General features: G+C 42.0%; 1 non-coding gene across 1 annotated transcript; it reads right to left on the bottom strand.

Annotated features, from left to right (window-relative positions):
* Positions 1-1,434: 1,434 nt before the first annotated feature.
* Positions 1,435-1,541, bottom strand: LOC120279872. The gene has a single exon (XR_005542172.1). It is a non-coding gene; the product is annotated as a small nucleolar RNA R71 (small nucleolar RNA).
* Positions 1,542-6,613: the final 5,072 nt, after the last annotated feature.

Below are 6,613 nucleotides of genomic sequence, written 5' to 3'. Positions count from 1 at the left end.
CTAGGGTTGAGAAACCATCTTGGTAACCTTTATGGATGAGTGACACACCATGAGGGTTAGATAAAGCAATGTTGGAGAGGGTCAAGAGGGTGAGTCGAGAGGTAGCTGAGCGTCCCCTTTCCCTTCTGATGTGATTTATCCTACCTCCACATTCCAAGAGTTCTTTACGGTTATAGTAGAATGAAGGGCTAATTGATGAACTCCGCTGGGGCTTAGTTGCGCGAGCAATAGAGTGAAGCCTTAAAGTAACATTAGCAACAGGGGCTTAATTGTGACTAGAGATCTTTCGCCTAGACAAAAGGGTTAGATCTACACATAGGAATAGGGTTTATCACCTGGAATCCCTAGAGCGTCTTGCAACTTTGCACAATGTGAGGTGTTGAGACTGTTTGATTTCTCCAAAGGGGCATAGTGTAAAGTTAGTCACTGTTGACCTTAGGTTTGGGACCGTGTACTCAAGGATGTCCATGACTTATTGAGCATCAATTAGGAGACATAATAGTTGGTCTTGCATTTGAAAAATTAGTCCTTGGGGGGAGGGGCATTGTCCGAATACCCCACTTATATTGATTGCCTTTCCTCTCATTTTATCGTACCTCTTTTTCTTATTTCTTTTAGTCTTTTCATATCAATCTTATTCACACCATCATTGAGTCATTCTCATCCTAGTTATAAAGCAATCATTGTGTTTCTATTCACTATTCCCTATGGATATGATACCCACAAACCCGTACACTTGTGGGTCACACGCAATGGGCGTTGTCAAGTTTTTGGCGCCATTGTCTGGGATTTGGCATTTTAGAGATACTTTGTACTTTGTTATCTTAGCCATTCATCATTCATTCTACTTCACGTCTTCTGATTCTATCATCATTCTGATTTGTTTTCTTTATTTTGGTACAGCTTCAGGTTATAACCCAAGGGAAACCTTCAATAGTAATTGAAGGTGATCCTAAACTTGAACATACACTTAGAAGGAAGGGTAAAGAACCTGTGCAAGAACCGTCGAATCTAGCTGATGTGGAAGTTGAAGCCTCTGACAACATGGAAGAACATAATGAACAACAGAGAACACTTTATGATTACACCAGACCGTCAATATTAGGGACACAATCTAGTATTGTACAACCCCCAATTACAGCTCTGAATTTTGAGCTGAAGCCAGCATTTATCCAAATAATACAGTAGTCATCACAGTTCAATGGTTTGGCCGATGACGACCAAAACAATCATATTGAAAACTTCTTGGAAGTTTGTGACATACTGATGATCAACGGTGTTACAGATGATGCTATAAGATTGAGGGCTTTCCCATTCTCTTTAAAAGGAAGAGCAAAGCAGTGGCTACATTCTTTATCACGAGCACCCATCACGACATGGAATGAAATGGTCGAAGCCTTTCTTGCAAGGTACTTTCCTCCCGGGAAATCGGCAAAGCTTCGTAATGAGATATCGTTATTTGTTCAGATGGAGCTCGAGTCCTTGTTTTTGACATGGGAGTGGTTCAAGGACCTATTGTGGAAATGTCCACAACACCGATTCCCTGAATGGATGATCATTCAGACTTTTTACAATAGGTTGAATCCAAGTACAAGGCAACTTCTAAGTGCCATCGCCAGAGGTACAATAGGGAACAAGACCCCTGAAGAAGCCTGACAGTTGGTAGAGGAAATGGCTATAAATAGCTACCAATGCAGTGCAAGGGAAAAAATAGTGGCCGGACTCCATGAAATTGATGTCGTTACATCCTTAGCAGCCCAAGCAGAGACATTGAGCAAGAAATTGGATACATTGACTTCACCGAGGCTGGCCACTATCATGAGTTGTGATAGTTGTGGGAGGAAGCTTGCCGAGTAATACTGAGACTAATCTGAGAGAACATGTGAAGGCGATCACTTTGAGAAGTGGTCATGAGGTTAAGGGTGTGCTTCCGAGTGAGAAGACCAATGTTGAAGGACCTGTAGGTCGTGGAGGTTGAGGAGAGAGCTAATAAAGAGAAGGAGGTGGCACCCCCACCCTACAAGCCAAGAATCCCTTACTCTTCAAGATTGAAGAATGCCCAAAATGATGAGCAATACAAGAAGTTCTTGGGTCTATTCAAGCAATTGCACATCAACATTCCTTCTGTGGAGGCGTTGTCTCAAATACCTCGATATACTAAGTTCTTGAAAGATCTTTTGACCAACAAAAAGTTGGAAGAGAGTGCATCGGTGATCTTAGATGCCTCTTGTTTGATAGTGTTGCAAAAGAATATGCGGAACAAGAAGAAAGACCCCAAAAGCTTTGTGATTCCGTGCAACATTGGAAATTTGGGTGAAGAGATGGCATTGACGGATTTGGTGGCTAGTATCAACGTCATGCCATACTCATTCTTTCAGAAGCTAGGCTTCAGAGAGCCTAGGCTCACTCAGATGACATTGTAATTGGCGGACCGAACGGTGAGACATCCGAGGGGCATCATTGAAGATGTGCTTGTCAAGGTGGACAAGTATATGTTTCATGTAGACTTCATAGTGTTGGATGTCGATGAGGATGTAGATGTTCCTTTGATACTTGGGAGGCCATTCTTGCACACTTCCAAGGCACTTATCGACATGGACAGCGGGGAGTTGACACTGAGGATTGGAGATGACAAGCTCACATACCGCCTTGCCGAAACATGCGACATTCTCTTGACTTTGATGATACTCTTTATTTTCTTGACAATACCAATGAACTAATCGATTTATATGTGCAGGAAATGTTGAATCCAGACCTGTATGCGGGGTTGCTAGACAAAGAAATGGAGAATGAAGAGGTGGTGATGCTTGGTTTAGAGGACAAGGTACCATGTACTCCGGGGATCATGAAGAAGATGTTCCGAAAGATAAAGCGAGCAAGGAGACTCCACAAGAAATGCCCCAAGGCTATTGAGGATAACACAAGAACAGAACAAGGGTGATGAACCCTTAAGTGGTAACAAGATCGACAACTCCCCCTCTACCTTCAAAAGGCTATGTTCATCATGCTTCAAAGTCATGGGTAAGACGGGAACTTTCATTTATGAGCCCCCGTGAGGTAGGACAAGGTACATCAAGCTAAGTGATGTTAAACAAGCGCTTCTTGTGAGGCAACCCAAGTTTTTACTGTTTTCCTAGTTTTTAGTTAGTGTTTGTATGAATAAGGCTTTAAGTGTTGGTGTTTTGATTTTTATATGCTTGTGCTATGATTTTCTTATGGATTATTTGGTGTTATCATGTGCTTTATTGTTGTGGCGAAGAATCTTGGTCATTTGAGCATGTTTTCCATGTTTTCTTGGGTTAATGTTGCATCTTAAAGCAGGCTCTAAGAGTATAGTTATGTTCAGAAATTTTTCTGTAGAGCCTGCAAGATTTTTCTAAGTCATCTAGAGAAGACACACGCCCATGTGGAATTTCCACACAGGCATGTGTCTCTACTACGAGATCATCTTGAGAGGATACAGTGGCATGCGTCTGCCCCTGTGAAAGACCTTGTGACAGTCGCACGCCCGTGTGAAATTTCCGCATGGGTCTGTATTTCTCTGCCTAGCCTTAGAGCTTCATCCCGAGAAGACAAAGGGGTGTGCGCGTGCCCCTGTGGATGACCATGTGGATGGCACATGGGCGTGGGTAATTTCCACACGCCTATGTGAATTTTTGTAGAGAGTTCTCCTCCATCCCGAGAAGACATAGCGGTGTGCGAGTGCCCCTGTGAGTGCCCTTGTGAATTTCCCTATGACCATGTGGAATTTCCACAAGGGTGTGTGGATAACTTAGAGAAATTTCTCGGATGGATATAGAAGACACAGGGGCGTGTGGGTGCCCTGTGGGTCGGGCACACAGGCGTGGAAAATTTTCACACGCCTGTGTGGATGTGATCGGAGGCTATCTCTAGAGCACACAGGGCCGTGTGTCTGCCCTTGTGAGCCCTCCTGTGGAGTCACACGGGCGTGGGTAATTTCCATACTCCCGTGTGGATGTGCAGATAGTGAGCATGTGCGACTTTTCTCTATTAATCTATTGCACCCCGTCATTCTTTAAGTACCAAATACTTAAACATCACCTCTCCACACTTTCTTGACCTCTCACCATCAATTTATAGAGTTCTAGAGTTGTTTGTCTGCTATTTTCAAATCGTTCCATTTACATTTTGTCGGTAAGCATGTCTTTATCTTTTCTTTACTCAATCTTCGTTTATTTTGTGACACCAGCATCATCTTCACTAGCAGCAGCAGCAGATATAGCGCCCGACACTGACGCTTGAGGCGTTTTTACTTTTTGTTGTCTTTATGTTTTTATACTTCATTTCTTCGAGATGTATTTCATTTCTATATCTTTGTGGACTCAAGTTTGATTTTGTTTTTATTGAGCTTCACTAAATCCCCTTGTGTATGCGTGCAGATGGTTTTCTCAGTATGGAAATTGAGGATTAGTTATAGACACGGTCAATGTGTTTTACCTATGGCCGCGTGTGCTTGACAACCCGTTGGAATTCAACTCCCAAGGATCTAGCTCCATCAAACGTACCAGTAGGAGATCAGGGGAGTATTGTTTCATTTGCCCACTCCCACACATACTTTTTAGTGATTTACTTTTTATTGAGTTTGCATGCATACATTGACGGCAATGTACATCTTAAGTGTGGCGGGAGTTCATATTGCACATGTCCTGTATATAAATTTTGATTGACAGACATGCTCAAGTAGACAATGGTGGTTCACCTTAGTTGGAATGATTGTAATCTTGTGTTTAGGACAATTTTAACATCGAATGTTTTCATGCTCTAGTTTGTTATTGAATTTCTAGGAATTTTTGCCCGATTGACACTTGTTGCACCACTCGCTCATGAAACTCTTTTGGAAACTCAAGTTTGATGTTTAAGGGACTAATTAGTTTTTTTTCTTGTGTTATTTTGCTAAAAAAAAATTGGAAAAAGAAAGGAATGAAAAAATAGATATATTGTTTAGCTGTGCATTTTGGGTGGAAACTGCTACCACCTATGAAGTATGAACTATTCTCATAAGTCGGATACAAGTTATGCCCTAATGAGAGAAAGAGTTATCTCATGGGATGAGTGAAAGATAGCACCTCGGTAGAAAGAACTACCACCTCAAAAGTGTGAAAGCCACCTTAGCGGCCGCTTTGGAAAGGGCTACCTTAGAGGATGTGTGAAGCTACTACCATCTTTTTGTTTTGTTACTGATTGCTGCCCCGTAATTGTTCAGGATCGCCAAGTAATACCTTGTGAGTTACACAGGGGTCGTATTCCATGGGGCCAAGGAAGTACTATTTCTTACTCTTTAACTATTATCTAGCCTACAATGCTTAGTTAAAAGAACAAATAAAACAAAATAAACTAACCTAAGATAATCCTATGGCCGGGTAACTAGCACATGGATGTAAACAAACAAGGGAGTATCAAGCATGAGAAGGGACTGTTTGGACAAGGAATCCTCCTAGGGTTGTCATTAAGGTCCAAACTAGGATGGTTTAAAGATGCATTGATGATAGTTAAGACCTAGAGACTTCATGAGTAGATTAGCCCCAATCTCTCGGTAACTAACCCCTGATCCCACACGAATGCCAATCAGAATCTCTTCCAGATCAACACACCTATGATCGCATTAAGTTCAAGGAAATCTCTAATAGGAGTAAGCCTACTCTTCTTCGGCTTAAAACTAGCAATGGAGGGCTACCAACACCCGATATCTCAGCGTGTCGGTACAAGTATCCCCTTTTAATCTCTCCTAGATCTAGTATGCGTGAGTAGGTCACATCTATGCATACAACTTATAATAGAATTATCGATTTCTCCATAAATGTAATTCAAAGCATCAAAGCATGAAAGATTGAATCTCAAACAACCATCAAATTAAATGAAGAACAACATCTCAAGTTCTCACACAAGAATACACCCTAGGGTTCATCCAAATCCAAACTCAACAATAAGTTAATCCCTCATGATAAGGGACACTTATACAACATATAAGGAAGACAAAAACATTAAAGAAGTAATGAAAACCCCCCTCTAGGTCATGATCCTCTTGAATGGATGAAGCTTCACAAGTTTGTCGATGATGGCCTAGATCTTCACTCCAACTCCTTCTCCTTTGGTCCTCTCCCTCTTGGTGATGATGTGTGCTCGTTTCCCCCAAAAATCTCGGCCGAAAGATGGCCGAAAGGCCCCAAAGAAGTGTGGTGGCAGCGGCCCAGACGGCCAAGTAAAAGTCCACACTTTTTGCCCTAAAAGTCTGCTTTTATACTCCCCACGACATACGGGCCGTATAGGGGCCGTGTGAGGGCCGTACAACTCTCATACGGGGTACATATGGCATCCATACTGGGTAGTATGGGGGCCACATGAAATTCTGGGCAGACAGCTTCAAACTTTGGGACTGTTTTCTTCTCTTTTCGCCTAAATGATATCATCGTGTTCTCCATGGCTTCCTTGTGCCCTACAAAGCAAATAGTACATGATTAAGCGCAAAACATGCATCAAACCTTACAAAATACATGGAAAGTGCATAAGATACATATAAGAAAATACCTACATTTAGATACTTATCAGTTACGTTTTGTAGTTAAATAAGTCCCTTATACTTCGAACATTGAGG

This window comes from Dioscorea cayenensis, chromosome 16 (genome assembly GCF_009730915.1).
Source record: "Dioscorea cayenensis subsp. rotundata cultivar TDr96_F1 chromosome 16, TDr96_F1_v2_PseudoChromosome.rev07_lg8_w22 25.fasta, whole genome shotgun sequence".
Lineage (NCBI taxonomy): Eukaryota > Viridiplantae > Streptophyta > Magnoliopsida > Dioscoreales > Dioscoreaceae > Dioscorea > Dioscorea cayenensis.
Note: the sequence above shows the minus strand (reverse complement) of the source record. Positions and strands in the feature narration are given on the sequence as shown.